The sequence below is a fragment of the Ranitomeya variabilis genome, chromosome 5, assembly GCF_051348905.1.
Source record: "Ranitomeya variabilis isolate aRanVar5 chromosome 5, aRanVar5.hap1, whole genome shotgun sequence".
Classification (NCBI taxonomy): domain Eukaryota; kingdom Metazoa; phylum Chordata; class Amphibia; order Anura; family Dendrobatidae; genus Ranitomeya; species Ranitomeya variabilis.
The window spans coordinates 208,026,765-208,054,750 of NC_135236.1; positions in this window are offsets into that span (position 1 = coordinate 208,026,765).

Genomic DNA, 27,986 nt, shown 5'->3' on the forward strand with positions numbered 1-27,986 from the left:
CCTAGACAGGCGCGCTGGTCATTATTTTTCTCTCGGTTTAATTTTGTGGTGTCATACCTACCGGGTTCTAAGAATGTTAAGGCGGATGCCCTTTCTAGGAGTTTTGAGCCTGACTCACCTGGTAACTCTGAGGCCACAGGTATCCTTAAGGATGGAGTGGTATTGTCAGCCGTTTCTCCAGACCTGCGGCGGGCCTTGCAGGAGTTTCAGGCGGATAGACCTGATCGTTGCCCACCTGATAAACTGTTTGTTCCTGATTATTGGACCAGTAGAGTCATCTCTGAGGTTCATTCTTCTGCGTTGGCAGGTCATCCTGGCATTTTTGGTACCAGGGATTTGGTGGCAAGGTCCTTCTGGTGGCCTTCCCTGTCACGAGATGTGCGAGGCTTTGTGCAGTCTTGTGACGTTTGTGCTCGGGCCAAGCCTTGTTGTTCTCGGGCTAGTGGATTGTTGTTGCCCTTGCCTATTCCTAAGAGGCCTTGGACGCACATCTCGATGGATTTTATTTCAGATCTGCCTGTTTCTCAGAAGATGTCTGTCATCTGGGTGGTGTGTGACCGTTTCTCTAAGATGGTCCATTTGGTTCCTCTGCCCAAGTTGCCTTCTTCTTCCGAGTTGGTTCCTCTGTTTTTTCAAAATGTTGTTCGTTTGCATGGTATTCCTGAGAATATCGTTTCTGACAGAGGGACCCAATTCGTGTCTAGATTTTGGCGGGCATTCTGTGCTAGGATGGGCATAGATTTATCTTTTTCGTCCGCTTTCCATCCTCAGACGAATGGCCAGACCGAGCGGATTAATCAGACCCTGGAGACATATCTGAGGTGTTTTGTGTCTGCTGACCAGGATGATTGGGTTGCTTTTTTGCCATTGGCGGAGTTCGCTCTCAATAATCGGGCCAGCTCTGCCACTTTGGTGTCCCCGTTTTTCTGTAATTCGGGGTTTCATCCTCGATTTTCCTCTGGTCAGGTGGAATCTTCGGATTGTCCTGGAGTGGATGCTGTGGTGGAGAGATTGCATCAGATCTGGGGGCAGGTGGTGGACAATTTGAGGTTGTCCCAGGAGAAGACTCAGCTTTTTGCCAACCGCCACCGTCGTGTTGGTCCTCGGCTTTGTGTTGGGGATTTGGTGTGGTTGTCTTCTCGTTTTGTCCCTATGAGGGTCTCTTCTCCTAAGTTTAAGCCTCGGTTCATTGGCCCGTATAAGATATTGGAGATTCTTAACCCTGTTTCCTTCCGTTTGGACCTCCCTGCATCCTTTTCTATTCATAACGTTTTTCATCGGTCATTGTTGCGCAGGTATGAGGTACCGGTTGTGCCTTCCGTTGAGCCTCCTGCTCCGGTGTTGGTTGAGGGTGAGTTGGAGTACGTTGTGGAGAAAATCTTAGACTCTCGTGTTTCCAGACGGAGACTCCAGTATCTGGTCAAGTGGAAGGGATACGGCCAGGAGGATAATTCTTGGGTGAATGCATCTGATGTTCATGCCTCTGATCTGGTTCGTGCCTTTCATAGGGCCCATCCTGATCGCCCTGGTGGTTCTGGTGAGGGTTCGGTGCCCCCTCCTTGAGGGGGGGGTACTGTTGTGAATTTGGATTCTGGGCTCCCCCGGTGGCTACTGGTGGAATTGAACTGGTGTCTTCATCTTCTCTGTTCACCTGTTCCCATCAAGATGTGGGAGTCGCTATATAACCTTGCTGCTCTGTTAGTTGCTTGCCGGTCAACAATGTTATCAGAAGCCTCTCTGTGCTTGTTCCTGCTCCTAGACAACTACTAGATAAGTTGGACTTTTGTCCATGTTTGTTTTTGCATTTTGGTTCCAGTTCACAGCTGTAGTTTCGTTACTGTGTCTGGAAAGCTCTTGTGAACAGGAATTGCCACTCTGGTGTTATGAGTTAATGACAGAGTTTTAAAGTAATTTCTGGATGGTGTTTTTGATTAGGGTTTTCAGCTGACCATGAAAGTGTCCTTTCTGTCTTCTGCTATGTAGTAAGTGGACCTCAAATTTGCTAAACCTATTTTCATCCTACGTTTGTTATTTCATCTTAATTCACCGCCAATACATGTGGGGGGCCTCTGTCTCCTTTTGGGGTATTTCTCTAGAGGTGAGCTAGGACTTATATTTTCCTCTGCTAGCATTATTTAGTCCTCCGGCTGGTGATGGGCATCTAGAATCAACGTAGGCATGCTACCCGGCCACTGCTAGTTGTGTGTTAGGTTTAGTTCATGGTCAGCTCAGTTCCCATCTTCCAAGAGCTAGTTCCTATATATGCTTATGCTATGATCTCTTGCCATTGAGATCATGACAGACAGGCAACTCAGTCATCTTTGCTATACACAAGTGTGCTCGCTGGGCCAAACACTTCTGTATACTCTATGAGAAAACTATGACAGCGGTTTCTCTCTGGGAGAAGAAAGTGATCAGCAGTCCTTAATTGGACATGTCCAATCTATACCCCCCTGATGATCAACTGTCGGGCACCCTCGTACATATTAGAGTGTCGGCTGACCCTGGCTATATTATCAACACTGCCAACATTAGTCAAATGTGTATGGGGCCTTAAGGGTATGTCATCAATATCTAAGAAGTAGACAATGCCCCTGTGTGTATTCTCTACATGTCTCATTGTGAGTACAGTGCCAAAAGACGCTGTGTGTACTCTGTAACTTCACCTGTGTGAGTACTGTGTCAAAAGCCGCTGTGTATTGCCTGCAAACCTGCCTGTAGGAGTACCATACCTTTAAGCTGCTGTGTGTATGATACAAACCCACCTGTGGACATACTGTGCCAAAAAGCCTCTGTATGTACCCAGCACTTCTGCCTGTGGGAGTACTGTGCCTTTAAGGTGCTTGGTGTACTCTGCAACCCCACCCGTGGGAATACTATGCTTTTAAGCTGCAGTGTGTACTCTGCACCCATATCTGTGGGAGTACTGTGCCATTAAGCTGCTGTGTGTACTCTGCACCCATAGCTGCTGGAATACTATGCCAAAAAGTTGCTGTGTGTACTTTGCAACCGCGCCTGTGGGAGCATCATGCCAAAAGTCGCTGAGTATACTCTGCAACCTCACCTGTGGGAGTACTGTGCTTTTAAGCTGCTGTGTGTACTCTGCAACCATATCTGTAGGAACACTGTGCCAAAACGCCGCTGTGTGTACTCTGCAACCTCGCCTGTGGGAGTATTGTGCCAAAAAGCTGCTGTGTGTACTCTGTACACCTGAATATGGGAGTACTGTCCCTTTAAGGTGCTGTGTGTGCTCTGCAACTCTGCCTGTGGGAGTATTGTGCTTTTAACCACTGTTTGTAGTCTGCACCCATATCTGTGGTAGTGCTGTGCCAAAAAGCTGCTGTGTGTACTGTGAACCCCTGCCTGTGGGAGTAATGTGTCTTTAAGCTGCTGTGTGTACTCTGCAACCCCGCCTGTGGGAGTACTGAACCAAAAGCCAATGAGCATACTCTGCAACCTCACCTGTGGGAGTACTGTGCTTTTAAGCTGCTGTGTGTACTCTGCAACCATATCTGTAGAATCACTGTGCCAAAACGCCGCTGTGTGTACTCTGCAACCTCGCCTGTGGGAGTATTGTGCCAAAAAGCTGCTGTGTGTACTCTGTACACCTGAATATGGGAGTACTGTCCCTTTAAGGTGCTGTGTGTGCTTTGCAACCCTGCCTGTAGGATTACTGTGCCAAAAGCCAATGAGCATACTCTGCAACCCTGCCTGTGGGAGTACTGTGCTTTTAAGCCGCTGTGTGTACTCAGCCCCCATATCTGTAGGAGTACTGTGCCAAAACACTGCTGTGTGTACTCTGCAACCCCGCCTGTGAGAGTAGTGTGTCCAAAAGTCACTGTGTGTACTATGCACCCCCACCAGTGGGAGTACTGTGCTTTTAAGCCATTGTGTGTACTCTGCACCCATATCTGTGGGAGTAGTGTGCCAAAAAAACACAATGTGTACTCTGCAGCCCCGCCTGTAGGAGTACTGTGCCAAAAGCCACTGTGTATTCCACAACCTCGCCTGTGGGAGTACTGTGCAAAAAGCTGCTGTGTGTACTCTGCAACTTTGCCTGTGGGAGTACTGTGCCAAAAACTGCTATGTATACTCTGCATCACCGCCTGTGGGAGTACTGTGAACCCACGCCTGTGGGAGTACTGTGCCAAAAGCCGCTGTGTGTACTCTGCAACTTTGCCTGTGGGAGTACTGTGCCAAAAACCACTATGTGTACTCTGCATCAACACCTGTGGGAGTACTGTGCCAAAAGCCACTGTGTGCACTCTGCAACTCAGCCTGTGGGATTACTGTGCTTTTAAGCCGCTGTGTGTACTCAGCACCCATATCTGTGGGAGTACTGTGCCAAAACGCTGCTGTGTGTACTCTGCAACCCCGTTTGTGGGAGTACTGAGCCAAAAAGCCACTTTGTATACACTGCACCCCGCCTGTGGGAGTATTGCACCTTTAAGCCGTTGTGTGTACTCTGCTCCCATGTCTGTGGGTGTACTGTACCAAAAAGCCACTGTGTGCTCTCTGCAGCTGTGTCTGTATGAGCAGTGTGCATAAAAAATAGTTCTACTCTGCATCCGTTTCTTTGCCATTTGTAGGCCAAACAAATAATTTTACAGTACTGTTGTGTCTGTACGAGTAGTGTGGCAAATAAATAAATCTCAGCATTTGTCGCTTTGCCATTCATCAGCAAGATAATTTTACTCTACCACTGTGTCTATACGAGTAGTGTCGCAAATAAATAAATACCTTATTTTTTGGATTATAAGACGCACTTTTTTCCCAAAAAATTTTGGGGGAAAATGGGGGTGCGTCTTATAATGCAGATATACCTTACCAGCCATGGTGGATCAGGGTCCCAAAGGTCGCTGCTGGAGAAGGCAAGAGTGGAGTGTTGCTGCAGGCTGCAGGTTGGGACGAGGGGGTATTCGGATGTGTGCCACTGCGGGTGTTCGGTGGTGTGGGGGCTCTGCCGACATTTTGTGAAAGGCCAGAGCCCTCACACTTACATGGTTTACTATGTGGTGAACTCCGGGAAAATGGCTGTCGGGGGCGGTGCATACACAGATGGAGATCTCGGCACCAAGATCTCGGGAGATGAGATCTCAGCGCTTGGTGAGGTCCCTTTGGCTGAGGTGAATTTCATTTCCCTTTCCCTGGGGGAATGCAAAGGTGAGGGGCTGAGGTTGGAGCAAGTATTCTGGGCCAAACTGTTACTTACAGAGAATTCCATCAGACAGGATAATGATGTCAAGTAGATATCATTTTCCATATCACACCATCTGTAGGCTAAACAAAAATTTGATGAAACACAGATGCCAACTGCAGCGTCTTTCTGCAGTGTGCAAACCAGCAAGGCTGGTAGCAGGGCCAGCATCAGCACCCGGGCAAGTGCCAGAGCCCTAGCGAGATGGGGGGGGGCACATTTTGACAAGTGTGACCAACTTTTTACAATTGATGCTGCCTATGCAGCATCAAAAGTAAAAAGATATTATGTTAAAAATAGTAAAAAAAATTAAAAAATCGAGCTTTTCTCACCTGCCGGCGGCCCCAGCTGCTTTCCCGATCCTCGCGATGCTCCCGGAAGCTCCCGTTCCCAGTAATGCCTTGAGGCAATGCCCCCAGATGACGTACCTATATTTCTCCGCTGTATCTGTGCATCATGAATCATGGTATGTGTTAAAGGGGGGGCCCACTGAGACTCTTTTGCGCAGGGCCCTCAAAAAACTGGAGCCGGCCCTGGCTGGTAGCGGTCAGGAGTGGGTGGAAGATGATGCAGGGGATGATGATGTCCTAGACTCCACATGGAGTGGAGGCCATACTAGTGATGTGTGCAGTTTGGACTAAGAGGAGGTGGCCACACTTCCCCAGCAGCACAGCAAAAGAGGGAACAGGGTGCAAAGGCACAGCGGGTGGCCCCTAGCCAGTACGTCAGCTGCTACTGCCCACCGAACCACTGAAATCAGTGCCTGAAGTGAGGCATAACTCTTCTGAACCTGAGCACCACCTGCATGACGAGGCATCTGAATTCCAAGAATGAGGTGCGGTGGAGTACACACCTTTAAAAGCATCTAGATCTAAGCCTCCTCCTGCTCCCTCTTCTGCTGTGGTCTCGGCCTTTTCCTCTCACTCAAAATCAATAGGGCCACTTGCTTCCCCACAAAGAGAGGATGTGACAGCATCACCATCACTAGTGTCACCAAACATCTCCACACCGTCCCATGGATGTGTTCAGCTTTCCATCCCCCGAACGTTCAAAAGATAGAGTAGTGTTGAGCATTCCGATACCGCAAGTATCGTGTATCGGCCGATATTTGCTGTATCGGACTTCCGATACCGAGTTCCGATATTTTTGTGATATCGGAAATCGGAATCGGAAGTTCCCAGTGTATGGTTCCCAGGGTCTGGAGGAGAGGAGACTCTCCTTCAGGCCCTGGGATCCATATTCATGTAAAAAATAAAGAATTAAAATAAAAAATATGGATATACTCACCCCTCCGGCGGACCCTGGATCTTAGCGATGTAACCGGCAGCCTCCGTTCCTAAGAATGCAGTGAGTATAGGACCTGCAATGACGTCGCGGCTTGTGATTGGTCGCGTGAGCGGTCACATGAGCGGTCACGCGACCAATCACAAGCTGCGACGTCATCGAAGGTCCTTCACTCTGCATTCTTAGGAACGGAGGCTGCCGGTTACATCGCTAAGGTCCAGGGGCCGTCCGAGGGTGAGTATATCCATATTTTTTATTTTTATTCTTTATTTTTTACATGAATATGGATCCCAGGGCCTGAAGGAGAGTTTCCTCTCCTTCAGACCCTGGGAACCATCCAGGATACCTTCCGATATTTGTGTCCCATTGACTTGTATTGGTATCGGGTATCGGTATCGGCGAGATCCGATATTTTGCCGGTGTCGGCCGATCCAATCCGATACCGATACTTTCGAATATCGGAAGGTATCGCTCAACACTAAGAGTGAGTACCCCCCTAACTACTTACAAGCCATGGTCCTGAATCACAGCATTTCCAAATATCTGGCCTTTAAAATGCTGCCATTCCGGCTGGAGGAGATGGATAGTTTATAAAAAATGATGGCAGTGGCTGTCCCATAGTACGTTCTTCAAACCCACCACTACTTTTCCTGGCATGCCATCCCTGCCCTGCATTACACATGTTGTGTACAAAATAAGGTGTGCACTGCACAATGCCATCAGTGTCAAGGTCTACATAACCACCGATATGTGGTCCAGTAAGCACAACCAGGAACATTACATCTTCCTAACTGGCCACTAGGTAAATGTAAGTGGTGGCTAGGACAGAGGCAGAAGGCGTTTTAGCCCATGTTCTTCCATCACTGAGGATTGCTGGACGTTTCTCTGTCCAGGTTGCCTCCTCCTCCTACTCCACTTCCTCCACCATTACCTCATCCGATCACAGTAAGACCTGCACCACTAGCTTCAGCACAGAGTTTCAGCTGCAGCATGCTTGGGTGAGTTTCAACTGTGTTTATTAAATATAGTTACATATAAAAGAAACAAAAATGAACAGTACAATAATCAATATGTATCTGATGAACAAACATTATAGTATAACCAACGTCAGTTTACATAGGAACAAATTATGAAATAAAATATAAAATATGAAATATGAAATAATTCAGCCAAACCAACCACATGTTAAAGTATATAATGGGGAACCGAGAAATTCAAAGCCTATCATGAGAGAAGAAAAATAGGATTACAGTTTTGGGCATGTTAAATTCCATTGGTCCCATTTTCTAGAATATTTTGCGAGACAATTATTGTTTTTTGCAAAATGTACCCTATTTCTCGGACTATAAGACACACTTTTTCCTCCCAAAATGTGGAGGAAAATAGGGGGTGCGTCTTATAGTCCGGATATATTGGCTCTTTCTGTTTGGGGAGGTGAGGGAGCGGTATCGGAGGAGCAGCAGGTCACAGAGGCAGGAGCCAGCGGCTCCGGCTAACTCCTGTGCCTGCTGCTAAAGAGAAATGAATATGCACTGCATTCCATGCCCATGGGCATGGAGGGTAATGAATATTCATTTCTTCCTGGCATGCTGGAATGATTGATTGGCCCCATCCCCTTGCTGGTACGATTAACCCCATCCCAAAAACCTTTACTCTTACCTTCCTCCGCTCCCTTGCAGTCGCAGCGTCCTGCTCCGGTGCCAGCAGCTGCTTAATGCTTGTAAGCAGCGCATGGCAGGGACATCATGCGCTGCTCACAAGCAGAGCACAGCTGCCAGAATACTCACCGGGTGTTCATCAGAGATCGGGGTGAGTATCCATTCCTCTTCAGTTGTGGGCACTGTCAGCCGCCTGCTTCCTGCTGCTGCCGGTGGTCACGTGTGCCGATACTTAAGAGAAATGAATATTCTGAATATTCATTTCTCTTAAGTATTGGCACACATGACTGCAGACCCCTGCAGGAAGCCAGAGGCTGATAGTGCGCGATACCTTTGGAGGTAGTCTATTGTGGATATTAACATGTGTTTAGGATCATCATCCATTTGTAGAAGCCATCCCCTCAACTTCAGCTTTTTTACAGTGTTTGATCAAGATTTTGTTAAAATTTCATTGAATCCATTCTTCCCTCTACCTAAGAAATGTTTCCTGTGCCATGGGCTGCAACACAACCCCAAAGCATGATTGATCTACCCCCATGCTTAATGATTGGTGAGATGTTATTTTCATGAAATTCTGTGACCTTTTTCTCTACATACAGTATACCTTTGATCATTGTGGCCAAAGAGTTCTATTTTAACCTAACAGGACTTGTTTCCAAGATGTATCAGGCTTGTTTAGATGTTCTTCTGCATACTTTGACTCTGAATTTTATGGTGAGGAAACAATAGAGGTTTCCTTCTGATGACTCTTCCATGAAGACTATATTTGTGCAGGTATCTCTGGACATCAAAACAATGTACCACAACTCCAGAGTCTCCTAAATCATTCTGAAGGTCTTTTTCAGTCAAAATGGGTTCTGATTTGTCTCTCTAGCAATCCTACGAGCAGCTCTCACAGAAATTTTGCTTGGTCTTCCAGACCTTATCTTGACCTCCACTGTTCCTGTTAACTGCCATTTCTTAATTACATTTTGAACTGAGGAAAGGGCAGCTTGAAAAAACTTTGCTGTCTTCTTATAGCCTTTCCATGCATTGTGGGTCTCCATCATTTTTATTTTTAGAGTAGCAGTCAGCTACTTATAAGAACCTGCTGTTTTTTGGCACAAAGTTAGAGGAGGGTGGATTTTTATAAAGGTGGGAAATTTGCATGATCTGGCCTTTCCTAATGATGATAGTGAACAAGCCGTAACCTTAACAAGTTAACAGACCTAACTTTAGGTCTGAAACCCTGGTCAAAGTTATCTGAGTACACCAATCTCCAAGCGTGCCCAAACTTTTGCATTGGCCCATTTTGCTTATTGTAATTTTTTTAAATGTAAAAAATGACTATATATATATATATAATAGAAAAAATGGAACAGCACACTCCACTACTTATCTTCGGGTGCAAAGCCCAGACAACCCGTCCTTGGTTGTTTCCAATTCATATACTTCGCAAAAACAGGCAGCACTCCATAGTCTTTAGGTAAATATGCAGGTGTTTATTGTGCCCACATCTTCATGCAACGTTTCGGCTCTAACTGAGCCTTTCTCAAGCAGTGCACAAAACTCATTACAGCGTATATATAGGGATAAATTCCCATCATCCCCCATCCCCAGCCAATTAGTGAATCCCATTATTTAGTGAGTAATTACATTTCATTTACATGTGCATTGGTGCCAGCGGTGTACCATTAAAATACATATAACAGCTCATTCGTACAATTACCTTAGGAGAGACATAACACTCATGGAGGAAGCAGCGTGTGTACTCGGCGTCCTCAAAGCGATACTGCGCATGTCAGAGCCTCATTTTGTACATATTAACCACATGTTCGGTAGGGAGCCAATCGGAATACTTGTGACTATGTGACGTCACGCGCATGCGCAGTAGCGCTCAGAATCTCCATCTTGGATAAGGAATAGAGCGGCTTCATTAGCCCCCTGCGCCTGCGCAAAAGCGCTAATAGATGCGATCTCACTAGAAATCATACCATGGCCTCTAACAGTGTCGCTTGAGATCCAGTATAATAAAAAATATCCATATATATTACGTAAATAGCAGCTACCTATTGGAAAGCCGTCATAAGTTAAACACAGAGTTTCTTTTTCAAAATCCTCTCTGTATATAAGAATTTATAGAGCATTCCATATTCATTAATATACATAGTATTATTAAGAAATTCCATACTTATCTAAAAATATATGATATTATCAATGAACCACCTAAAAATTCATAGGAACAACCCCGCTCTTTGTATGCCATATGGACTCATATATACTGTGCCTAATCCTGCTATGAATTACCAAGGGGTGTCTTGATTCAGACCCCCACCTGGCACTCATACGGTGTCTCAAGGCTGCTCCTCACCCCTCCGGACAAGGCGCCTCCACATATGACCTCCGTATTGCTGGAGCACATTGGTCCTGGCTAATATAAGCGGAAAGTGGTTACATCTCTGAAATTACCCAGATTACATATTGCAACTACCCCTTTATGACCATAGCATCAAATAACTAAAAAATTATAAAAGACAAAAAGGGCAATTTTGATAATTTATTATTTTGCCTCCCACCATCCACGTGCATATTACAAAATATATTCAAAGAAAAGATATACTCAAAAGTTATACAGATATGTACTATAATATGTGTATTTCTTAGGCAAATTATTCCTCCAGGGTGTATGTCTCTCCAATTAAGATCTTCCATAACATTAAACAGCAACAGTACCTGGACAAAACATATACAAAATAAAATTAGGAGCATACTTATAGACAGAGTATTCCCAAATACAATAAATATCCAACCTTTAATTATACCATGTCAATGTGGAAACGTTATCTTATATAATAGCATGTAATTTAAAATCTGCATTAAGACCCATTGGCCTAAGTGTGTTCAACTTATAGATCCACATCATTTCTCTTTTACGGAGAACCAGCTCCCTATCACCCCCCCTCCTACTGATTGGTACCCTATCAATTATTTTAAATTTTAAATCCTTTTCCGAATGATTACATTCCACAAAATGTTTAGGGACCGGGAGATAGGTCCTCTTTTTCCTAATGGAATATCGGTGTTGGTTCATTCGTACTTTAAATTCACACGTCGTTTCTCCGACGTACCACAGCTTGCACGGACACAACAAGAGATACACTACATAATCTGAGCTGCATGTCAAATAGTGTTTAATATTGTATTTTATCTTTGTTTTTGGATGTTCAAATGTGGCTCCCTTCACCATAAAGGTGCAGTTCACACAGTTTAAACATGGGAAGCAGCCAGTTTTTTCTAGGCCTGTTATGGATAATTGTCTACTCTTTTTCCTCGGACCAATATCAGACTTAACCAGAAAATCTTTAATATTCTTATTACGTCTATAGGAATATAGCGGCGGTAGTTGCAGTTCTTTTATGCCAGGCAGGCATCTGCCAAGCATACCCCAATGTTTGCTAATCACCTTAGCTACCTCTCTACTCTCTTCACCATATGTAGTGACAAAGGGGACTCTCATTTGTTTCCTCTCACGTCCATCATTTTTCTTTTTGTGGATAAGTTCAACCCTATTTTACTTTAGTACCCTATTTTTAGTTGTTTCCAATAATTGCATAGGGTAACCCCTAGCCAGAAATTTTTTCACCAGTACATCCACTACTTTATCCACATCCTCTTCTTCCTTAACAATCCGCCTAACTCTAAGTAGTTGGCTCAGTGGGATAGATTTTACCATGGACCGTGGGTGTTGGCTATCATAAAGTAACAGATTGTTTTTATCTGTGTTTTTCACAAACAGTGTGGTACTAAGTTGCCCCTCTTTCAGACTAACGAGTACATCCAGGAATTGAATTTCTTTTTTGGACTTTACAAGTGTAAATTTGATAGTATTATCTATGGTGTTTAAATACTGAAAGAATTCTTCCAATTCACCCTGGGTGCCCGTCCAAAGGAGGAAGACATCATCTATGTATCTCCACCACACCAAAACATGTCGGAAGTGGTGGGATACATAGACGAGGTCCTCCTCCAGGACTTCCATGACCAAATTAGCGTACGCGGGGGCCATATTGGCCCCCATAGCCGTTCCTCGCTTTTGCGTATAAAACGCGTCACCGAACATAAAGTAATTTCGTTTCAGGATGATCTCCAACATTTTTAAGAGAAAAGCCCTGCCCTCAGATGTACACCTATTTGGGTTAAGTTTATTGCCTATTGCTTTTAAACCCTGTTCATGGTCTATCGCAGTATAAAGGGACACCACGTCGAAGGATGCTAAAATGACCTCCCCCTCTACCTGAAGTGCCTCCAATTTACTAAGAAAATCCGTCGTATCTCTAATATACGATTTGCACTCTCTGACCATTGGGTTTAATATCCTGTCTAAGAAGATGCCCATTTTATTAAAGATTGACCCCACCCCCGAGACTATTGGGCGTCCCGGGGGATTTATCAGGGTCTTATGTATTTTCGGTGTTTTATAAAGCAAAGTGCCACACTGTTCAGAGATGTAACCACTTTCCGCTTATATTAGCCAGGACCAATGTGCTCCAGCAATACGGAGGTCATATGTGGAGGCGCCTTGTCCGGAGGGGTGAGGAGCAGCCTTGAGACACCGTATGAGTGCCAGGTGGGGGTCTGAATCAAGACACCCCTTGGTAATTCATAGCAGGATTAGGCACAGTATATATGAGTCCATATGGCATACAAAGAGCGGGGTTGTTCCTATGAATTTTTAGGTGGTTCATTGATAATATCATATATTTTTAGATAAGTATGGAATTTCTTAATAATACTATGTATATTAATGAATATGGAATGCTCTATAAATTCTTATATACAGAGAGGATTTTGAAAAAGAAACTCTGTGTTTAACTTATGACGGCTTTCCAATAGGTAGCTGCTATTTACGTAATATATATGGATATTTTTTATTATACTGGATCTCAAGCGACACTGTTAGAGGCCATGGTATGATTTCTAGTGAGATCGCATCTATTAGCGCTTTTGCGCAGGCGCAGGGGGCTAATGAAGCCGCTCTATTCCTTATCCAAGATGGAGATTCTGAGCGCTACTGCGCATGCGCGTGACGTCACATAGTCACAAGTATTCCGATTGGCTCCCTACCGAACATGTGGTTAATATGTACAAAATGAGGCTCTGACATGCGCAGTATCGCTTTGAGGATGCCGAGTACACACGCTGCTTCCTCCATGAGTGTTATGTCTCTCCTAAGGTAATTGTACGAATGAGCTGTTATATGTATTTTAATGGTACACCGCTGGCACCAATGCACATGTAAATGAAATGTAATTACTCACTAAATAATGGGATTCACTAATTGGCTGGGGATGGGGGATGATGGGAATTTATCCCTATATATACGCTGTAATGAGTTTTGTGCACTGCTTGAGAAAGGCTCAGTTAGAGCCGAAACGTTGCATGAAGATGTGGGCACAATAAACACCTGCATATTTACCTAAAGACTATGGAGTGCTGCCTGTTTTTGCGAAGTATATATATATATATATATATATATATATATATATATATATATATAGTCTAAAAGGCAAAGGAAATGTGTCATCTTTAACTTTAGGTCTTTCTTAAAGATCATTTCATCTTCAAGTTGCTTAGCTGTTCACAATAATAGTAATTTTGACCAGGGGTGCCCAAACTTTTACATGCCATTGTATGGGACTGCGGAAAGCATAGTGTAGGTAATTAAAAAGCACATTCACACCACTGGTAGCATGACAGCATTCATAAAAAGACTTATTTTCTTACCAGATGGCAAACATGCAGAAATGCGGTCAGCCTGGTCTGAGTCCAGGGAACTAGTATGATTGTCATATGTGGAGTCAGGAAGGTATTTCCCCCCTATTAGGAGGCAATCAGCATCTGCGTCATTAGGTTTTTGTCTTCCTCTAGACTAACATGTTAGGTTATAGGTCTTCTTTTAACCTAAAAAACTAGGAAACTCTGAAACCATTATGGGCGTGCCTATGCGATACTTTACAGAATCTAGCAAATATAGAGCTACGCACCCCTATTTTTAGTTAGCTATGACGCAGAGACTTTATGCTGCTTCAGAGCTCTTTTCCATTCTACCAAGCTGACCGCATGTCTCCATGTGCCTGACTTCTCCTGGTAAGAAACTGAATGCTGTCATGTTAAGTATGCTTTCATGTTACCAGGGGTGTGATTGTGCATTTTAATTGCCAACAACATGTTTCCTGCTCTCCCATATGTCACCCACAATTCAGTACACATTTAAATCTTACAAGGACAAAGTGCCACCCTCATGCCTAGTGAGCAGTACCAGAAACATCTAATGCGTTCAGTGGCATTCTGGAATGCAGAATTAACCTGGAGCATTAAACTATCATTCACTCATGCGGCACTTTACTCATTTGTCACACAACATGTTGCACATATCTGAATCACGTCAATAACGGCACTACACTTCACATGACAGCACAAGATATAAATTGTCATAGTATAGTGTATACATTAGGCAGTACAGGCATTTCTGATTTCAGAAGACATAGAAATAATGAACTGTCGACTTCATAGATACTGATGACCTACCCCATACATATTAGACTAATGTTGGCAATGTTGCTAATATAGACGAGGACAACCGACACTCTAATATGTACGAGGGTGCTCAACAGCTGATCATCAAGGGAGATATCAATTAGTCATGTCCGATTTCAGACTGCTGATCGCTTTCTTCTCACAGAAATAAACCGCTATATAGAGAACACAGAAGTGCTTGGCCGAGCGAGAACTCTTGTGTATAGCAAAAATGACTTAGGCTACTTTCACACATTCGTCCCGCGCCGTCACGTATAATCCGGCGGTGGAACGGATTGCTGGATTCGGCGCAATTAGTGTAAAAACTGATTGCGCCGGATCAGCTTTTCTTCCGGATCTGAGATAAAGATACAATGTAAAAAAATAATAAACAAAAATAAAAAATCATGATATTCTCACCTTCCGGCGTCCCCCGTAGCCTTCCTGCTCCTCCCAATGCTCCCGGTCCCAATAATGCATCACACCAATGACCTGTGATGACGTAGCGGTCTCGCGAGACCGCGCATCATCTGGGGTCATTGCCGCGATGCATTACTCTACAGATTGATGACTCTAGAAACCACTGTTACATCAATAGCAATTTTAAGATATTTAAGAGTGGTAGACTGCTGTATTGCTACCTATGAAAACACCAATCACATTAATATTGTGTAATGTGAACAAGGTTATGCATCTTTTATTTATATGGTGATATGAAAATGTCTAATGTATAAGTGTAAAATGCACAGTGTATGTTGTAACTAGACTGTTGATATAGTATGTGACTTTGCAGTGGTTTAAGATAAGATACAGTTCTTAGGGTACTGTCACACAGTGGCACTTTGGTCGCTACAGCGGCACGATCCGTGACGTTCCAGCGATATAGTTACGATATCGCTGTGTCTGACGCGCTACTGCGATCAGGGACCCCGCTGAGAATCGTACGTCGTAGCAGATCGTTTGAAACTTTATTTCGTCGTCAAGTGTCCCGCTGTGGCGGCATGATCGCAGCGTGTAAGGCTACGTTCACATTTGCGTTGTGCGCCGCAGCGTCGGCGCCGCAACGCACAACGCAAAAACGCAGCAAAACGCATGCACAACGCTGCGTTTTGCGCCGCATGCGTCCTTTTTTTCATTGATTTTGGACGCAGCAAAAATGCAACTTGCTGCGTCCTCTGCGCCCGGACGCGGGCGCCGCAGGGACACATGCGGCGCAAAACGCAAGTGCGACGCATGTCCATGCGCCCCCATGTTAAATATAGGGGCGCATGACGCATGCGGCGACGCTGCAGCGCCCGACGCTGCGGTGCCGACCGCAAATGTGAACGTAGCCTTAGGCTTAGCCTTAACAAAGGTGTGCACGATATTCCCAATGTCCCGTATGACTTCTACATCGCAACTACGTCATGAAATTATCGCTCCAGCGCCGTGAATTGCAAAGTGTGACCGCAGTCTACGACGCTGGAGCGATAATCAAGCGACGCTGCAACGTCACGGATCATGCCGTCGGAGCGATCAAAGTGCCACTGTGTGACAGTACCCTTAATGTTTGGAACTAACCCAACCTAACCATGGTGGCTCAGTGGTTAGCACTGCAGCGCTGGATTCCTGGGTTCAAATCCCACCAAGGACAACATCTGCAAGGAGTTTGTATGTTCTCCCCGTGTTTGCGTGGGTTTCCTCCAGGTTCTCCGGTTTCCTCCCACATTTCAAAGACATACTGATAGGGAATTTAGATTGTGAGCCCCATCGGGGACACCAATGATTATGTGTGCAAACTGTAAAGCGCTGCGGAATATGTTAGAGCTTTATAAAAATATAGATTATTATTTATTATTATTTTTATTAACCCACAGTGGGAGGAGGTTAGAAAGGTCAGAAAAGGAACTCACTTTCTGGTAGGCAAGTCCTGTAGCAAGGACAAGTTAAAGTGCAATGGCCTGCAAGGGCCAGCATGTACTGATTGCTGAAGGCAGTGGGAGGCCGTACCCAAATCCTACATGGACATTCTGACAACATCAGGAGCTCAAGGCCTGACATGGGGGCTAAAGGGCGCAATGTGTACTCGGGCACACAGGGGAAGATGGACGACGAACCTTGTGAAGGGAAGGTAGCGGTCCTGTGTGCGCTGCAGAACTGGATAAGAAATCCTTGGCGCTGATGAAGACAGTGGGCATAGGGATAGTTGGGAAGGAACGAATGGTAGGGCTGATGATTTGCTGCATTAAAGGGAACCTGTCACCCCGTTTTTTGAAGATGAGCTAAAAATAGCGTTAAATAGGGGCAGAGCTGGGCGATACATTAGTGTCTTTGTGTGCCTTTATTACCCACCTATGCTGCCGAAATACCTTTGTAAAGTCGCCGTTTTCTGCTGTCACTCATGCTGGATTCCGCACGTGCGCAGATGGAGATCGCGGCGGCCATTTTCCTGAAGCCCCGGGCAGCAGAGCACTCCATCTGCGCACGCGCGGCCACAGGAAAGATGGCCGCACCCACCGGTAAACGGCTGAATAGCGCAGATCGCGCTGTTTTTCATCACCTGGGCAGTAGATTCGCCTTTTGGACATGCGCACACCACTACGCCACCAACGTAATGATGAGCAGGATTCTGGGGGAGAAACAGCACTGTCACCACGCCCATAGGACCAGACCAGCGTGAGTGTCAGCAGAAAACGGCGACTTTACAAAGGTATTTCAGCAGCATAGGTGGGTAATAAATGCAAGAATATAGACCGTATGCACTACTCCGTAAAGGTGCCAGGGTAGGGTCCCACATCATGTGACAATATAAAATAAACCCGGCACTCAACTTTAGGCAGTTCTCTTTTGTTTTATTGCAAAAGAGACAAAGAAAACGTTTCGGCCTTTCTTGGCCTTCTTCAGTAACTATGTACAGAAACCAAATACAATGAGTTAACATCACTCAAAAATTGAACAGCAAAGAAAGTATGTACATAAAAAGAGGGATAACATGGTCATCTAAGGAGATATACTTGATGCATCATATAGTTAAATAATTAACAAGAGGAGTTCCAATAAACATAGCAAAAAAGAACATAGCTGTGGTGACACTAAACAGGCATGTACAAGGTAATATTAAATTGTTGTCGCCCCAATGAAAATATAGGATGTAGGGTCTGGTATACCACATACAATAACTGCTGTAAGATGAAACATTATAATAGGTAATAAAGGATGGAAAATCATAAAAAGAAGAACTGTAAACAGTGTGGAGCATACCGTGCTGCCTAGGGGGAGCATAAAAAGAACAGAGTTAACTAATTCTATCTCATGGTCTGTAAAGAGGGTGAATACAGAACCACAGTGAGTTATGTGTAAATCCTGCGCTAGGTGTATAGACCAAGTAGTTAAAACGACATACCCAATAGGAGATTTAGTGCAGGCTCCAGGGGTCCGTCTCAAACGAGATCAGAGGTGTCAGAGGTAGCCTGTATACAGGGAGCGCTAAGTAAGTAAAAGCATAGGTGGTGTAGTGGTACGTGGTGGGGGGATGTTTACCGACCTGTAAGGAAGATGGTACACTGTCAGGGTCCGTGTGACTCCAGAGACGCGGTGTCCACCGCTAGTCTGTCTGGGAGTGAGCCGCGCCGTGATTTAAGAAGGAATGGGGGCGTGGCTTATCTCCGGCCTCAGACGTGTTGGAGCTGAGAGCGGGAGAAGTGCCGAGCGTGCGCAGTACGTGCGTTCCAGCTGTCCTATGGTGCGTTTCATAAGGGTACGGTGGCCCTGAGTGTTCAGTGTCCAGAGCTATGTGGTCCCTGTAGCCGAAGCAGGGGACAACCAGTGAAAGTGACCTCCAGATGGAGAGTGGAGTAGAGAGGGATCAGTAGCGGCGATTCTGCAAAAGGGAAAAAAATAGTTAGTATATTTAATCAAGGATAGCCACAATACAACAGTGTAAAGTACAGACTGTTATAAGTAAACCCACAAATTGGACATAAATCAGTAACAGGGGTAGATGGCAATTCATAAAAAGGATAACACATCATACTCTCTATTAAGGCCTCTTGGATGGAGAGTGCCCAAGGTGTGAATCCAGTAGGCAAAATACCGACAGATTCTTACTTAGTGTCCTTTGACGTTAAAGATCTGTATACCTCTACACCACACATTGAGGGTATCGATGCGGTACGTCGTCTTCTCAACACCACTGACATGGCCACAGAACAGATTGATCTCTGTACGGACCTCCTCAAGTTGGTCTTAACACAAAATTTCTTCATGTTTCAGGAAATTTTTTTTCTCCAAATACGTGGGACCGCTATGGGGTCTAACGTAGCGCCCCCCTATGCTAATAGCTATATGGGGGACTATGAGACCACTCTTATCTACACCCATCCCCTATACTACAATCATATACGGCTATGGAAACGCTTCATAGATGATATCTTCTGCATCTGGGACGGTCCCTTGGAGACTCTGGAGACATTTTTTCACTTCTTGAACACCTCATGGCCTGGTCTAACATTCACCATGGCATTTGACCTCCACAAATTAAGCTTTCTAGACACAATTGTGATCAAAGAGCATGATGGTACACTCTCTACAGATCTTTACACTAAAGCTACTGACCGAAACAGCCTTCTCCACTTCAATAGCTTTCATCCAAAATCCATGAGGACTTCCATTCCGAAGTCTCAGGTCCAGAGAATCAATCGAATTGTGTCAAACAACAGTACACGTACAGTCAGGGTCAAAGAGTTACACACAAAATTTCGCCAACGTGGCTACCCCGAGTCCGTCCTACAGGACACAAATGACAATCGTTCCCAAAGAAGGATAAGTACACCTAGTCGGATCCCGTTTGTACATACTTACCATCCGTATGCCTATAAGCTACATAAAACTATACGTAGACACTGGCATCTACTTAGAGAGGCCTACCCTGAAATACCTGAATTTCATACGCCATTTCTTCCCTGTTTCAAGAGAGCTCCCAATATCAGGGATAAACTAGTGAAAGCGGACATGATTAAACCTAAAAGCACCTCAGGACAACTTTTCTTACAGAATCCTAAATTTGGCACATTTCCCTGTCTCCATTGTAACCAATGTGGTAATGTCATCAAAGGAGACTCATTTAATCATCCTCAATCGGGTAAACGATTTAAGATAAGGGGATATTACACTTGTAACTCCTCCTTTGTTGTTTATCTTATTAAATGCCCCTGCGGTCTGCTCTATATAGGCGAAACCACTCAGACAGTGAAGGATCGCATTTCCAAACATAAGTCGACCATACGGTGTAAAAACCTCCTCCTCCCCATCCCTGAACATTTCTCCTCACATAATCATAGCATCTCTCAATTGAGATTCCAGGTACTTGAACATGTTCCACAACCTAGATGGGGGGGAGATCGCATTAAGAGACTGAAGCAACGGGAGGCCTACTGGATTCACACCTTGGGCACTCTCCATCCAAGAGGCCTTAATAGAGAGTATGATGTGTTATCCTTTTTATGAATTGCCATCTACCCCTGTTACTGATTTATGTCCAATTTGTGGGTTTACTTATAACAGTCTGTACTTTACACTGTTGTATTGTGGCTATCCTTGATTAAATATACTAACTATTTTTTTCCCTTTTGCAGAATCGCCGCTACTGATCCCTCTCTACTCCACTCTCCATCTGGAGGTCACTTTCACTGGTTGTCCCCTGCTTCAGCTACAGGGACCACATAGCTCTGGACACTGAACACTCAGGGCCACCGTACCCTTATGAAACGCACCATAGGACAGCTGGAACGCACGTACTGCGCACGCTCGGCACTTCTCCCACTCTCAGCTCCAACACGTCTGAGGCCGGAGATAAGCCACGCCCCCATTCCTTCTTAAATCACGGCGCGGCTCACTCCCAGACAGACTAGCGGTGGACACCGCGTCTCTGGAGTCACACGGACCCTGACAGTGTACCATCTTCCTTACAGGTCGGTAAACATCCCCCCACCACGTACCACTACACCACCTATGCTTTTACTTACTTAGTGCTCCCTGTATACAGGCTACCTCTGACACCTCTGATCTCGTTTGAGACGGACCCCTGGAGCCTGCACTAAATCTCCTATTGGGTATGTCGTTTTAACTACTTGGTCTATACACCTAGCGCAGGATTTACACATAACTCACTGTGGTTCTGTATTCACCCTCTTTACAGACCATGAGATAGAATTAGTTAACTCTGTTCTTTTTATGCTCCCCCTAGGCAGCACGGTATGCTCCACACTGTTTACAGTTCTTCTTTTTATGATTTTCCATCCTTTATTACCTATTATAATGTTTCATCTTACAGCAGTTATTGTATGTGGTATACCAGACCCTACATCCTATATTTTCATTGGGGCGACAACAATTTAATATTACCTTGTACATGCCTGTTTAGTGTCACCACAGCTATGTTCTTTTTTGCTATGTTTATTGGAACTCCTCTTGTTAATTATTTAACTATATGATGCATCAAGTATATCTCCTTAGATGACCATGTTATCCCTCTTTTTATGTACATACTTTCTTTGCTGTTCAATTTTTGAGTGATGTTAACTCATTGTATTTGGTTTCTGTACATAGTTACTGAAGAAGGCCAAGAAAGGCCGAAACGTTTTCTTTGTCTCTTTTGCAATAAAACAAAAGAGAACTGCCTAAAGTTGAGTGCCAGGTTTATTTTATATAGGTGGGTAATAAAGGCACACAAAGACACTAATGTAACGCCCAGCTCTGCCCCTATTTAACGCTATTTTTAGCTCATCTTCAAAAAACGGGGTGACAGGTTCCCTTTAAGGAAGTAAGACCTAAGAAGTGTTGTGTCCTATCCCACATGTCACAATCTGATGAACTTGGACTGTCCAGTAAACTTTTGTTTGCTGAAATGAACTTGCTGTCCCTTGAGTTGTGTACGGTGGCTCCTGAAGACAAAGGCATGGAGACAGCAGAGGCTTACGGCCTACAAGTGAGTGTGATTTCCCCCACACCTGATAGCACACTGGTACTGGGGCATAGTTTTCCTGTAAAGTGCCAGAGTGTAACGGCACAGCAGCTCGGTCATGACTACTGCTCTCGGCCACTTTACAGGTACGCAACCACGCAGGATGGTTGTCGACTGTCTAGAAATTCCTGGATAGTTTATAAGTGTATGGTACTTTTTTCTCATCCATAAAAAAAATTGATGTCTGTGATATTTTTGCAGCTGGAGGAGAAGTACATATTATTATGGCTATAGTCTATAGTATATAGTACAGTCTATAGTAAATGCTGATAATGTCCTCAAAGCAGCATTATGGGCAGTAGACATGTACAACTTAACACTCGAATGAATTATTATGGTTTTCCAATGTATTCATAAACAATGTTTGCTGTCTTTGATTTTTGGATTAGTTGTTCAGAAAAAAAAATTAACGAGCCACCCAAGCAATCCCCTAAGGCCACACATTGAGAATTTGGTGAGTTTTTTACCTCCGCATTTGTAAGCCAAAACCAGGAGTGGGTAAAAAAAATGCAGAATGGGTGCAGGTGTTTCTGTTAGGCTATATGCACACGTTGCGGATTTTGATGCATTTCCGCAGCATTTTTGGACACACAGAATTGCATCAAATCCGCAGTGTAGTGCACAAGCAATGTTATTAAGAGGAATGTTAGTCAATGGGAAATTGAGAATTGGTGTGCACATGAGGCGGAAAAAAATGTGCGGATTTGCAGCGTTTTATTTTCCGCAGCATGTAAATTCTTTTTGCAGATCTGCAGCATTTCTGCACCCATTGACTTCCATTGAGTAGGCAAATCCACTGCAAAACCGCAGGTTTAAAAAGAGCTTTTTGCTGTGGACTTGCGTGTGAGAAACGCTGCAGATCGGGAGGATGAAGAGTGTGTGGGCGGAGTGTGGGCGGAGACTATGTGCATGTCTGTCTGTGGGGTCTGCGTGTATGTGTGTGTGTGGGTCTATGTGTGTCCATGTGTCTCTGTGTGTGTGTGTGTGTGTCCCTGTGGGTGTGCAGGTGTGTCCGGGTCTGTGTAGCCGGGCATCATCTGATGGGACTACTGCTCCCATCCGGCTATGAATGCTATCAATTATGACAGTGACAGCATTGCAGATGATGGGGTATTACTCCCATCAGACGATGCATGTGTTCAATAGTAAAAAAAACATACAATATACAGTACATACTCACCAATCACCTAGTCCTCGACGCCCTCGATCTCCTGTAACAAAATAAAGATAATAAACCAACAGTATACTCCCTGATCTACTGTAATCCATTTAACAACGAGTGTCCCACGACGATCTCCCCTGTAGAACAGTGACATCGGGAATATGCCGACCCATAGGGGTGGAGCCGCATATTCATCACTGTAATGAGCGGTACCACGTGACCGCTCACACAGGCCAAGCTGCGGCGCTGAGAGGAAGCATCGAGGGAGCTAGGTGAGTATTTTAATGCCAGCGGGCGGGCGCACAGGGGGTGAGAGGCGGCAGGTGACAAGGATCTTTATTTTAAACACAAAAATAATAAAAAAACATTGTTTTTTCATTCCTTCTCTCCAGCGAACGCTGCTCGAGAGAAGGAATGAATGGCGGCTTCAGCAACACACGCTGAGGGGAAAGCGCTTACTGTAGCGCTGTCTCCTGCACGGTCTGTGTGGTACTCAGTCGGCACACGGACGGCACATGGCTGCCGCATGTGGGCCACACTGATGTGCCACGTGAGCACAAGGACACACGGACAGAGATAACTCCGGTACTGATTTTTCCGGTACCTGAATTATCTGGACATGTGAGACTGGCCTCAATCAATGGCAAAAAAATGCTGTGCTAATGGTTCAGAAAAATCTGCACAGAAAACTCAGCAGATTCAAAAAAGGACCATGTCACTTAAAATGGTATTACCCGATGGTCTTGCGTGCTTTTTTTTCCTGTACAGTATTTCCACTATGCTCCTTTAAAAACATTCTTTTCACATGCAGGTTTGGTGGCAGTTTTTGGTGCCGTTTTCCCATAGCTAACATTGGAGTTAAAAAAAATGGGAAAAATAAAGGAAAGAATAATATAACTGGATCCATTTCTGACTTTGGCTACTAAAAATTGCATGAAAAACTGCAGCTCAAACTACAAAAAAATTAGTATGCTGTGTTCCCACGATGAGCTTTTATCACGTTTTTGATGTAGCAAACATGCAGCGTTTTACAGTTTTGCGCGTTTCCAAACCGCAGCATGTCAATTTCTCTTGTGGATACGCGGAGCTTTTTGTGCGGAATCTCCCCATAGACTTGCATTAAATTGAGTTTTTAGTGCGTTTCCGCAGTGTGATCTGCAACTGAGAATGTCAAATATTATGAAGTTTCAAAAACAAGCAGCTTTATTTAAAGCATAACACAGCAAACAGAGACAAAAGAGCAGGGTAAAAACACGATAAAAACGCATGTAAAAAAATGCACACAAAAATGCAATTAAAAAATGCAAGTAACCTATTTTACATAATAGGTGCAGAAATGCTGCGGAAATTCACACCTTGTGTATTTGGTCAGTATTTTACATCAGTATTTGTAAGCCAAAACCAGGAGTGGGAAAATCAGAGGAAAAGTATAATAGAAACACGTCACCATTTCTGTATTTATCACCTTCTCCTGGTTTTGTCTTATAGATCCTGAGGTAAAATACTGACCAAATACTCAAGGTGTGAATGTGGCCTTAAAGTTACTCTCTGAGTTTTTAGGGGTCTTAGCTTTAGTGCAATATATTATAATAATGTCTCTTAAACTTGCTGATAGGTGAATGGACTTGTAAAGCCGAGGACTGGCAGTTTTCAGTCATCTCATCAGCACTTCAACAGGGCATATAATAGATGTAATTGTTTCCTCAAATAAAACCTTCTGGTGACAGCCTCCTTTTTTGGGACAAAACCTATAAGTCATTGTGTATTTGTATCTACAGTCGGTGCTATACAGAGGACACAAACGTTTAGACATGCACTTTATAAACCAGGTTCTCTATTTTTTTTTTTAATTTCTGAAACATTGCCTTGTAAGGAAGAACAGCTGAAGGAATGTGGATTTATTGTCTCAAGGATCTTGTGATAAAACCAACGGAACTGGAAAATCTGTTTTTATTTTAAAGTCAGTGGAATGCATTGAAAAATGGGATGTTATTACTTCAGTTCCTATTTACAGTAGAGAGATTTTAGCTTCATCTTATAAACTCAGTAGCTGTTCCTTAAGCTTACTGCATACTTTTAATAGTGGATATGTTTTTACATGCAGAAACAGTAATGGGATCTGTTATTGAAAAATCCTTGTATGTTTAAATGGGTCTCTTGTAATAGACATTTCACAACTATCCACACAATAAAGGATGAAGGTCTGATCGTTGGGTCCCCATTAATCAGTTGTTGGGTTTGCTAAGCTGAGTACCCCTACTAATCAATTGTTGGGATTGCCAAATCCTCTTTTCCTTAGGCCTGTTTCACATTTCATTGCCTCCGATACGTGTAGTGACAGTTTTCTTACGTACCAGAGACACTGACATACGTAGACCCATTCAAATGAATGGGTCTATGCACATGTCAGCGTGTTTTCACAGACCGTGTATCTGTGTGCAAAACATGCTGACATGTCCGTTTTTATCCGGACATACGGCCCTCCAAACGTCCTGCACATGTGCACACGGATGGCCGCAGGGGGAAGCAACACTTCTGTAAGCCGCTGTCCCCCTGCGTGTGGTGCTGAAGCCAGCTTTCATCCATTGTACCCTGCTGTGCCGGCGAGCAGTGCGAGCAGGGGACAATGCATGGACAATGAATCAAAGAAAACCCAATGTGGGGTCCCCTCTATATTTTACAACCAACCAGGCAAAACTAACAGGTGCGGGCTGCTATTCTCAGGCTGATAAAGGGCCATGGATATGGGCCTCCCAGCCTAAAAATAGCAGCCCATAGCTGCCCAGAAAAGGCGCATCTATTAGATGCACCAATTCTGGAGCTTTGCCCGCTTCTTCCCACTGCCCTGTGGCATTTGCATATGGTGTAATGAGGGGTTAATGTTACCTTCCTATTGTAAGGTGGCATTAAGCCGGCTTAGTAATGGAGAGGTGTCAATAAGACACCTATCCATTACTAATCCCACCGTTGTTAAAGGGTTAATAAAACACACACACAGTAAGAACAAAGTATTTTAATGAAATAAAACAATGCACACAGTTTTTCCATCTTTATTCTTCTCCATTCATGCGAAGCCCTCAATCTCCTGGAATAAAAGTCAAAATAAAAAACCAACAATATACCATACCTGTCCACCGTACAGTCAAGTCCTACGCTGTAGTCCATATCTGGGGGCATTTACATTTTACAACCGGGAGGACTGCTAATGTGGCCGCTCCCGGCTGTAAACGACTGGGGAATGAATGAAATGCAGGGAACGGAGCTTCGGTGACTACCGGTGACGTCACCAAAGCTGCGTCCCCTGGCAGCATGAACTAAGATGAACTCTTCAGCCTGGAAAAATGCCAGCTGATTTTCCCATGCTGAAGAAACATTTGAGTTCATGCCACCAGGGGGCGCAGCTTCAGTGATGTTACCGCTAGTCACCGAAGCTCCGCTCCCTGCATTTCATTCCCCAGTCGTTAGCAGCGTTCCCGGTTGTAAAATGTAAATGCCCTCAGATATGGATTACGCCATGGGATTTGACTGTATAGCAGACAGGTATGGTATATTGTTGTTTTTTTATTTTGACTTTTTTCCAGGAGATCGAGGGCTTCGCTTGGAATGGCAGAAGAATAAAGATGGAAAAACTGTGTGTATTGTTTTATTTCATTAAAATACTTTGTTCTTACTGTGTGTGTGTTTTATTAACCCTTTAACAACTGTGGGATTAGTAATGGACAGGTGTCTTATTGACACCTCTCCATTACTAAGCCGACTTAATGCCACCTTACAATAGGAAGGTGACATTAACCCCTCATTACCCCATATGCCAATGCAACAGGGCAGTGGGAAGAACCGGGCAAAGTTCCAGAACTGGCGCATCTAATAGATGCCGGCAGAGCAGGGGAGAACGGATGACAGACGGCTCAGCACCAAAAACGGGACAGCCCTTGCTGTAGCGCTGCTTCCCGGCGGCTGTCCGTGTGGTCCTGATGCGGCATACGGCTGCCACACATTTGCCACACGGATGTATCACACAGACACACGGACACGGATATCTCAGGTAGCATGTTTACCGGTACCGGAAATATCAGGACGTGTGAAACCGGCCTTAAACATATTTTTAGACAAAATAAAAAAGGATGGAAAACCATAATGAATTGTCCACATATAAGTACATGAGGAAAGTTTTTTGCTCCACTGTTCAAAAGAAGGGTGCTCAGAAGTAAGATGTAAGTCTCAAAATATTCAAAAAGATACTTCGGCACTCAAATTGTAAGCACAAGGAAATTTTATTCAAGGACCCATTTGAAAGCAGATAAATTCAAAAAGCCAACGTTTCGGCTTTATTAGGCCTTTTTCAAGGCATATCTGTAAAAATTTTAAAGAAACAAAAATGATTCATATTGATGAAAAATACTTTTGGTTAAATAGTAATGATAACAACACAATAATGTACATTCTGTACGGTATGACATACATTTACAGTTAGTATGCATACAAGATCAACATAGTTCAAAGAAGATAATGATCGCACACAATGAATAATTAGTTAGGTCCAGGAATGATCCATGTGAATAAGTTTCTTCCCAGGCACAATCTATGTACCAAATGATGTCTTAATGTGCTAATATACTTTGCATGTAATATAATAGCTCCAGAGATGAGGTGTATATGCATTATGATAGAGTCTAGGTAAAAATTGAAAATCATGGGTTAAAGGGAAGATAATCACTATGTTATAATAACAATAGAAAAAGACAAAAAGAAAGTGATAAAGGAGAGAAGAGAGGGGAAAAGAAAAGAAAAAAAAAAGAAGAAAAAGATGACCAGACAAAAAAGCAGAAACTAAAGAACACAGCAAAAGAAGTACTCAGCAAGAAGAGAAAAGAAAATAAGGTAAGTAAACTGAGCAACCATAAGGGTAAAAAGTCGTGTCCATAAGTAGAGCATGCTTTAACACAGAAAATAAACAGACAGAAGAGACCAAAGTAAAGATATAACTATGGATGCAGGGGACCAGGGTGTTGCAGAGTGCGTCTTCTTAAAGTCACTGATGTACTTAGGAGAGCTTCAATCAGCAAGATATCTTGAGTAAACAGTATTTACTTCATACTGGATAAACATGAGATACAATTCAGTGTCACA